We start from the raw sequence: 10,934 nt of genomic DNA, 5'->3' as shown, positions 1-10,934 counted from the left end.
TTCTCTCTCTCTCTCTCTCTCTCTCTCTCTCTCTCTCTCTCTTTCATATACACGAACAATCTCTTATCTGCATCTCTCTAGCACACTTCTGCTCGAATTCTGCTCGAACCTTCTGGGGGCGCATCATTGACGCGGAGTCAGCCGTCAGCCTCGAGGCGGTGTGATGTTTCTTGCTGTCTCTGAGACTGTTTCCATCGTAGAATGAGGAAAGACATGCGAAGATAGATTTGCAATAAAACTGTGTTCTGGAGAAATTTGTTATGCAAGACAGTGTTTGAAAAAGAGATTGTGAGAAAAATATAAATTTAAACATAATTTTGAAACTAAAACATACTTTTGCCCTTTCGATTAATTTATTCATATATATTAGCATTAGAATAGCTTACTCTTATTGACAATTAATAACATTCGAGTAATATATATTAATTATGATCTTAAAGATAAAAAATCTCAACTACTTTAGCTTTTTCTTTTTTAATGTTCCATTGTTAATATCAATATTTAGATTAAATTGAAAGATTCTTTCAACCCATTTCTAAAAATGGCATTATTATAATTATTTGTTCTAACAAAAAAATATACATGAAGAATATATTTCTTTATTCTTTATGAAACTATTTAAAAATTATTAAAGCGTTTTTTAATATAAATTTCAAACAAAAGACGATAAATGTCGAAACGCGTTTCACGAAAGCAGGAATATTTTGTTAGCCTGGGAATCAAATTTGCGTGAATCGATTGCCGTGCCAGCGGGGTGAATTGAGGTGCATAACGACTTTCGTTTGGAGAAAACGCTTAATGAAATGCGACTGCGGGATGCGCACGTTGAGCGAGATTAATCGTGGTGAGGGCGGAATGTAACCGCGAATTCGTCGAAAATTGTAGAAGCAACGAAATCAATGAATAAATCAAACGCCCGTTTAATTCCAGACATTCACGGCAATTATGCAATATTGCAAAGGAAGGCAATTAGTTGGCTACTTTTTTTTATTTTACCGAATAGTTTGCGCGATCTGATTTTCCAATTAAGAGCAGTAATGATCCAATCACGATTACGTCGAGGAAGATACGTTTGAGAGACGTGCTCTCGGAGAAGAGTGCTCGGATAAAAATAATAGGATAAAAGTATATAGTTCGACCTTGTTGATCACTCAGACGCGAGACGAAAGTCTTGATACTCGTTAAAATCGACAGCACGGAAATTTTCTTGTTAATAAATCTCGGAAATGCATCTATACTTTATATCTTTATATCTTGTAATAGAGAAGGTATATTATATTGACTTTTACAGATCATTTCTTTTTTATTATGAATTGATTTTATTCTAATGGAAATATAAAGAGGAGCTTAATATGATAATTGAGCTGCCCAGTTAGCATAAGGACTTTTACTGTATGTTCATTTGATATCCGCTTCTGGACATTAGGATGTCTGTAAGTAATACAAATAATAAGATTCATTGGACATAAATGAATGTACATTTGTTATAACTTCGTACGTCTACAGAATGTTCAAAATGTTCAATTATATGGATTTATTATGGACTTGTTATGAATTGATTTTGGACATCTTTTTTAATTGAATAACTTGTTGCAATTATGGGCTAAGCGTATTTTGTAAGAAAAATTTTATGAAAAATTTAATAGATAGACCGGATAATAGTACATTCTAATAAATTTTGCAATAATTAACAAATATTTTTTGAAAAAATGCTATTATCCAGTTTATACTTCGAATGTATTTATAATAGAATTTACAAATAAAATATTTACAAAATATAAATAAACATGAAAACTAAATGAATATTGTTTCAGTTTATTGGCTCTGCTGCACATATTCTTAAAGAATTAGATCACATTGATAACCTAAAAATTATAAATAGCTTTGGGAATTTTTTTTTTTCAAAACAATAAAAGTAATGAAATGATTGTTTTAAGGCTTTTGTAATACAGTATTTTAGCAAAATCGTATATTTACTTTTTTTAAATCTTAATTAATGACAATGTTAGAGCCATTTTACTGACTATTCTTTTGTTAAATTGGCATTACAGGGATCTGTCTAATATAAGAATCATAAATATTTGTAAAAAGAAATATTTGTAAAAATTGACTGAAAACAAAGCTATTTTTTCAAATATTCACCATTTTCACAAAAATCAAATTTTGAAATATCCGTATAAATATTCTTTTTTAGAAAATATTATAAATGGCTTTAATTTCGCTATAATTTCGTTTAAAGAAATAAATATACGATTTTATTCCTCAAGAATTGTACAAAAGCCTTTTAAAATAAACTTTTCATTACTTCCATAGTTTTACCAAAAAAAATTCCCAAAGTTACATATGATTTTTAAATTCAAGGTCTAACTCAAAAACATAGAGAATGGACTGCGCGATTTTAACACTCCGTCAAAATGGTCGATAAAAATAAAAAAAAAAGAACCGTAGAAGACTGTTAATTTCTATCTTTTTTTCCATTCAACGATGTAATGGGAGAGAGAATGAGAGGGAGATTGGCCGTCCCGTTCTCATTATTGTCGATCACATTTTAGATACGGATCGCGCAGTCCATTCTCTACGTTTGGTCTAACCCTTTAAGTTTGATGTTCCCATGTAAAGGGGAATTTTCTCCATGCCCTTCATCTATTAGGGATTCATCTATACGACGAATCGCAGATTGTGCCAAAGATTAGCAGAACAGGATTTTAATTCCTTTATTATTTAAAATGTCGTATTAAATAATATGGATTAGCTGCAGATTTTAATAAATTAGAAATATTGGAAATAATAGATTGAATATAATAAATTATAAATAATAATAAAAATAATAAAAGAAAAACAAGGTCAAAATGCGGACATAAATTAGACATTTATAGTATGTTCCAAATAGAATCCAATTTCAATTTCAACAACGAACATTCCATGAATGTCCATTTTATGTCTATGGAAGTACGGACGTGAATTGGATTTAAAATGGACGTCCTTGGAATGTCCTGCACTGAGATAGTACTTTTTAATATATATTAAAATGTTACAATAATATATAATATCTACACATTAAAATAAATTTATTGAAGTAATGTAAAAATAAATCAATGGACAGTTAAATGGAATAAAATGAAATAAAATAGATAGTATGAATTAAACGCAAAATATATAATAAAGTCAAATAGTAAATAGTTAGTTAATAATGAAATTATGATATTAACATAAATATAATAAATTCAAATTAATCAAATTAAAATAAATTGAAATTAAAATAATTGTTTCAATATATATTGATAAAATAAAACATATGTAAAATAAAACATATTTCAACACATTAATTAAATCAAAATAAAACAAGCAAATTTGATCAGAGTTTGATTATGATAAAATGAACTAGTCGAATGTAATCACTCCACTATTGAAACTGAGATAAGTGATTAGGAGATCGCAATTAATTTAATTAAAATAAAACTATCCGAGAACAGGAGTATCGTAATTAATATAAATTAAACTTAATGTCAAATTGAAATTCAAGTAACTAAAAGAAAATAAAAATTCGAAGGGTCAATTAATCTCTAGATTGTGCCATTAATATATTGTACAGTAATTATAAGGAAATCTTGTATATACATCATTTACAGTCAGAGACATAGAATTCGAGTCAAGGGGTATTTAAATTGATGATTCCATTGTAATAACTCAGCTACAATAACATAATAATAGTAGCAATATGATATTATAATATAATATTGCATAATACAATAATAATGATAATAGAGGAGAAGGTAGTATTATAATCGCAGTATAAATAATTTCTCTTAATATCTCCGCTATTAGGTGGCAAATTTTAATGATTTTTTTATGAAATTATTTGTTTAATAGTTTTCGTTATATATCATAATGCTAATATGCTAATCACAATAGTCATTTTTTGTGTTATTACTTTCAAACATTTCAAAACATTATTAAAGTACATTTTATTATTTAATTACGAGGGTATAATAGTTTTTAAATAGGAAGGAAATAGGAAGATTTTGAAAATATTTCAAATAGATAAAATTTTATGTGCTTAGAGATGGCAAGATGATCAAGATGAAGATGCTTCCTCATTTCATGCTTTTGGTAATAATAAAAATTCACTATTACATATGTAATATATAAATTCACACAAGAATCATATAAGCATTTAAGATCCAGCTAGACCGTTTAAGGCTTCGATTTTTATATGTGTCATCACCGTTATACGGTCCTATAATATATTATATTACAAAATTCAATATTTTCATTATAGATTACTTTGCAATCTCCGAGAGCGCGCGAAATTTTGCATTATTCGTAATTTAAAAATTTTTCTGATTTGGAAATTATAGCCTTTTGGAAATCATAGCCTTTTTGTATTAGATTTTTCATCTTAAAATGTTGCAATGAATCTGTCTTTAAAATATTTATCGTCAGTTTTGGGACATCCTGTATAATAATTGATTTTTTTCTGATAAGAATTACTTTGAATTATTACACTATTATATGTTTCTGAAAATTAGTAGATATGTGGAAATGATAAAACAAATGTACATAATCGAATCAGAAGCAAGGACTTAGAGGCCATTGGAATCTAGTAGAATCAGTCGACGCCTCGCGGTGTGTCGAACCCTTATTATGAACCAACGGTACCGCTTGATGCAGGTTTTAAGGGGTGCACGAGGGACCGAGATCAGAGGAAAGGGTAAATAACGTTCGAGAAACCAATATCGGTAAAGCCCCGGTTGCCTGCGAGACAAAAGTTTCCTGGTTGAGCTTGTTGGGCAAAGGCAACTTCCGCAATAGTGTTGCGGCAAAGAAGTAGGAAACAAAACGGGATAAAGGAGGAAGGGTGAAGGAGGAAGAAAATAAGGCGCGCGTCCGTTACCCTCATCGATCATCGGTTATAACTATCCGTTCGTAAAACGTTACGTTTTCCGCGAAATGATGTTCTCTCTTACAAAGCGCTATTGTGTTCTCAGTTGAACAGCGTTTTTTAATGTTATTGCCTTGAAGATTCGTTCGTGAGAGATTTCTTATCACGACCAACATTCTAAAAAATTTACTTGTGTACAAATCATGCAATATAATATATAACTTTGATTCAGATAGTAAACCGTCCTTGAATTTTTTGTACTTTTAAAGTTCATTTAGAATAAATAATAAATTTTTCATAATTTCTTTATTTTTTATTATTTCTTTATTTTGAAACATCGATTATATCTTTTTAAATTATAGTTAATGCATAGAAGATTAATTGTTAAGAATGCGAATTCAATGATTGAAGCTTAAAAAAAGAGATATGTTTGAATGAATGCGTACGCATAGATTATCCCTATTATCCTGAAATCTTGTGAATTAAGTACATCCACACGGAGCGACGCAATGATTTGCGATCAATCAAATATTCCTTCGATGCACATCGTATATAAAAATATGAAATTGTTGGCTTCATGGAAGGTATTAAATTTATGAAATGGCTTTTTTCATCTGGATGCAGTTGGAAATCGAGTCCGTTATCAATCTCTCAGACAGCTCTCAATATTACAGTCTCGTGAATTGAGCGTATAAACGTTTTAAAATGAAAGCTCTCGTATAGGATGTCAAGCTTGATCTTCAAACTTAGCGTCAATCATTGTATTGGACTTGCATGCAAACAGTTTTGATGAAAAATCATGCATCAGCTTTTTAAAAGTCAAACCCTTTTTGCCAAAAGTTGTATTGAATGAAAATCTATTCAGTTGGTCTTTTCCTCTATATATAAATTTTTTTAAAGTATTCGATATATAAGCTGTCTTAAGATTTATATTCATCGCAATCGGCATAAAACCTTCCGAAATCGATTTGAATTGAAAAAAAATTTATTAATATAATATAGCAGAGAGTGCCTTAGGATCAGTCAAAATTGGATGTTTCAAATAATATAATATTCTTGGTTACAAATTTAATTAATCTGTGACTGTGCGCCAAAATGTTCGAACATTAAAACACAATCAAGCTGAGATGCTAATAATCGCGAGCCGAAATGTTTGGATATTCGAGTGTATAATTCTCCCTTATTTCAAATAATAGAAACTACTTTTTAAAAAATTTATTTTTAAAGAGACTTGTTTTTGAGAATAACTATGGAATTTTGTCCAATAGCATTGAAAATAAATGCAAATGAGTAGCCATTATCTAAAAGAGTGCGTATTATAATTTCAAAACTCTTATGATGGAATTGAGAGAAAGTAATAAAATTCTATCTACTATTCTTTTTTATGATATTTAAAGATAGCTTGAATAGAAATTCAAATATCTTTCTGACGAAATAAGTTTAGAAAATCGGTTAAAAATGATGTAATTAACAAACGTTTTATATTCAACGTTTTATATTCCATTTCAGAATTCGTTAGCTGCAAGATTTTTTGAATTATAATTTTTTTACATTTGAACTTTCTCTATAATTATTTTAAATTGTAAGGATTAAACTTGTCTAAACCTCAGATATTGTTTCTTCTTTTATTTATGTAATTTTAATATTGTTGACAATATTGACTCTTAAGTATTTATTATAATGTGAACATAATTTTAGATTAATTTATATCATTGTATTGTGTCCAGATTTAAAAAAAATTGACAAGTTTAGTCCACAGTTGTATATAATTTTGATATATATAATTATGAGAAGAGACATGAAATCATATTATATTGTAATCACATTTCATATCAAACCATTTTTATGGCATAAAGAAGTTCTAATTAGAAGCTAATGTTCATGGAGCAAGACAACTTAAATAAATTTCCGATGAGACTACTTCCTATAATCCGAAGAATTATTATCAATTTGTTCTTTTATATTCAAACATGCGAGTATTTCATGGATTTCAATACGATTAATTAATTGCGAGATTATCAGTACTATGGCATCAAGTTAAATTCTATTATTAAAATAAAAATTAAAACCCAAGTGATACTATCTTTATCATTTACTTAATCCAAATGGTACTATTTTTAATTTTTATACAAATCTAAGTATACATATATTTGATTGAAGTTCCTATTCCAAATAATTTAAATTCCTCTTGAATGAAATTATTATATCACAATTTATGCGAAAATTTTCTTTTTCAACTAAAGTAGTGATTATTTAATTCTCCTTCAAAACATTATACAAAACATTATTACAAAATTGTATTACCTTGCTTAAATTAAGTATTATCACAAAAAAATTAAAGAATTAATCATATAAAATAAAAAAATTTAATTTAAATAGAAAAATTTTTCATGTAAAAATTACACTTGATAGATCTCGATATAAAAACGTAATAGTAAAACATGAATGTAATATTTAAAAAAATAAAAAAAATAAGAATGTAATACTTAGAAAAATAAATAAGAAGCATAGTAATAAGAAAAATTAGAATCATATTAAAAAATATGAATATTTAGAAAAATAAAAAAAATAAGAAGCATTCCCAATGAGAGTTAAAGTATCTAGCGTATGTGCGACTGAGTTATAGAGTCGTGTAAATTATGAACATTGTGAATGCTATTAAATTTAAGTAAAAAAAATTAATTTATTCGAGAAGCATGTATGCTTAACGCCTTTTTTATCTTTTTTTACCTTTTAAAAAATAAATATGTCCTTGTAAGAATATTCTTATAAGAATATAAATAAGAGATATAACTATACACATTTATGAATATTTATGCGTGTTTATACGTATTAATACATATTTATGTATAAACAATTTTTTACCGGGATGATATCATCTTTTATGTTAATGAGTACTTTATATACTGTGTTCGTCAATAAGAATTAGATAGTGAATGTAACAGAAATTTTTGAAACATTGAAGAGAGTCAGTTGACATTTTCGTACGCCCGAACTTGAAATTTAAAATTCGATGTCGTGGCTAAAGGAATGCATTTTGAACTGGTTTCAATCTCTGATTTTAAGGATCATTAAGACTGGCGAAATACCTAAACACGTGGCATTGATCATGGTAACAGACGTTATGCGAATAAACAGAATTTGAGCAAAATAGAGGGACACTCAAAAGGATATGTATTTTTAAAGAGAATTTGCAGATACACTGATTGTTCATTTGTCTCATATATTTTATTTACGACAGGTTAGACAAAATATATGAGATGTTACAATTTATGTATTTAGTATAGAGAACTTTAAACGTAGCAAAGAAGAAGTTGATAATCTCATGGACCTCAGGCAGAATTTCAAGAATTTCTTGGAAGACAAGTATGTGTAACATTTAGAATTTTTTAAATCAGATATCACATCGCAGCACAATATACAGACTTTATTATTACAAATTTATAAACAATTTTAAAGGGAAAAATTGAAGAATGATGGAAAATGCAATCGTGTAATTGGTAATTTTTCCCTGATACCAGATGATATATGTAAAATGATAGCTGAAGTTATGACTATTATTAGGAAAAATAATAGAATATTTATTAAATAATTGTGCTATTGCTTATACATGTAAGTACAATTACAATGAATCATATTCAGAGTTGATAACTAGTTAAAATGTTAAAAGTTAAAAAAAGTTAAAAAGTTAATAACTTTTAACTTAACTTAGTTAATTTTAAATGCATTAAATTTTAACTTAACTAACTTACTTACTTACTTTTAAACATTAACTTTTTAACTTTTTTTTAAGTTAAACAATTTTTTTATCTCTTTTAAATATTTTAATTTTTAAATATCTTAATTTCTTAGAAAAATAATAAGATATAATAAGACTATATTCGTAATCTGTTCATATTTTAAGACCATTTTAAGTAATTTCTTAAGATGTTAATGCAGCCTTCTGTTTATGCGATTGTGCATTAAGCCTTAGTCCGGATATATTTATAATTGGTGTTTTAAGCTTAAGTCATAAGAAATTGCCCAATTATAGTCAAATATTCTTCTCGCATTCGATTGTAACTAATTAATTTCTTATGGCTCAAAACTTATTAAAAAATAATCATTGATCTTGTATCTTCTTTGTGCTAGCTGTTTTTTTAAAGTTATATAACTTATATAGTTATATCATTATGTGTTATAGACTTATATCACATATGAATAAAAAAATAAAAAATTTAATTTACTTAATAATCTATATTGTAGTTATTTAATCTCATTTTAAAAAAAATTAGGACATTTTGATCTAAAAAAAATAACTTTTTCAAAATTAACTTTTTTTTAACTTAAGTTAATTCAATATTGACTTAACTTACGTTAAGTTAATTTTTTATTCCTTCAATTTTTAACTTAACTTTATTAATTTTATAAAGCCATTAACTTTAATTTTATTCAATTAAAAAAAACATTAACTTACCCAATCCTGATCATATTTATGTTTACACTTGATTTTATATATTACACTAAGCCTGCGTTTAGAAAGTGCACTATTAGCGCTATTGCGTCATCTTTTTGTTTTATGTCTCATAAACAATTAAAATAGAAAGATGCAATACTGCTAACCGTATGCTCCCAGAACACAGTCTAAACCGATTTAAAAAGATCATTGATATATCGATTTACTCTCTTATAATAATTAGCTTTGTGACGTATATATAAATAAATGTTTAATATTTTATATAATTTAAAAATATATACACACATGCATATATAATTTTTGTATTTTTTTAATATCGTTATAGCAATGAAATTACTCAATTAAGGATCCAATACAAGGTGTAAAAAATACTGATATTTTACTTGAAGATATTAACGAAGATCTGATTACTGATTGTTTATCTCTTACTTACAAGTCTCCAAATCCAGATTTATTAATTCATACTTCCGGAGAAACTCGACTTAGCGATTTCTTCATATGGCAAATAAAAAAATGTATTTAATTTTTGTCATTTGAATCTATCTACTTGTAATCAAAGTAGAACTATGCATTTCAAAATTTTACCTAAATTTCTTTTAGATTTTCAATACTTGTATTTACTTTACCAAAGAATCGTGACCTGAATTCGGTCTATGGAATTTTTTTAGTGCAATTTTTTATTATCAGAGATGTTATCTTAGCTTACAGAAAAATAAAAATAATTTGAAACCAATTATGCATAATACTAGAGTATCCTGTTTATTCATAAATTGTATAACAAACGTGACGTGGCAATTGAAAAAATATATCAATCAGCAATTCAATCCCAGAAATAAATAAATAATTATTTATTTCTAAGATTCAATTGCTGATTGATATATTTTTATATATTAATCTATTCTAGTAGATTAGTTGTAAGTTGTAGCTATTCTAGTAGATAAAATGTTATATATGTTAAAATTTATACCGTTAAAGGCATTTATTTTTTATTGATTGTGTTCTCATATATGGTTCTATGAGATTTAATATTTAATATTGTCCAAAATGGATAAGTTGTGCTATTCAAATAAGTTGTGAAAAGAGAGTTTAAGGGATTCATTATTAGTTATTAACGATATTTTTTAATTATATATTATATATATATAATGCTAATACATTATCGGTTTTATTAGTATTGTGAGTTTTACTACATTAATTTGTATCTACATCTCTCTTTAATCTGTAAATTAAAGAAAAATCTGGAATTTAATTTTTGATTGGTTGAATAGTGTTTAGAATATGACATTGAATACAAAACTCATTGTCTACCCGCTAAACAAAATTATGTAAAATTATGTAATGTTTTTTGTAACGTTGCGTTGTAACCATGTGACGATTCGCGTTTTGTCGTATAAATATTTTGATAACGTCCTAGGAACCCAAAATGTCCTAAGTCAATTACTTTACATATGCAATGTCACACTTGTAACGTTTCTGCGACATTTGTAAACTTGCCTCCGATTTTTTTTTTTAACGTTTCAGAAACAAAAAATGATCCGCTTGAATTATATTTAATTTACATAAATATTACTCGAATTTGTAACATTTTTATAACGT

General features: G+C 26.9%; 1 pseudogene; it reads left to right on the top strand.

The window, feature by feature from the left end:
• The first annotated feature begins 7,895 nt into the window (after positions 1 to 7,895).
• LOC105622648 overlaps positions 7,896 to 10,934 on the top strand; it is a 46,160-nt pseudogene continuing 43,121 nt past the window's right edge.

The sequence above is a fragment of the Atta cephalotes genome (assembly GCF_000143395.1).
Source record: "Atta cephalotes unplaced genomic scaffold scaffold00047, whole genome shotgun sequence".
In the NCBI taxonomy this organism is placed as follows: Eukaryota; Metazoa; Arthropoda; class Insecta; order Hymenoptera; family Formicidae; genus Atta; species Atta cephalotes.
Note: the sequence above shows the minus strand (reverse complement) of the source record. Positions and strands in the feature narration are given on the sequence as shown.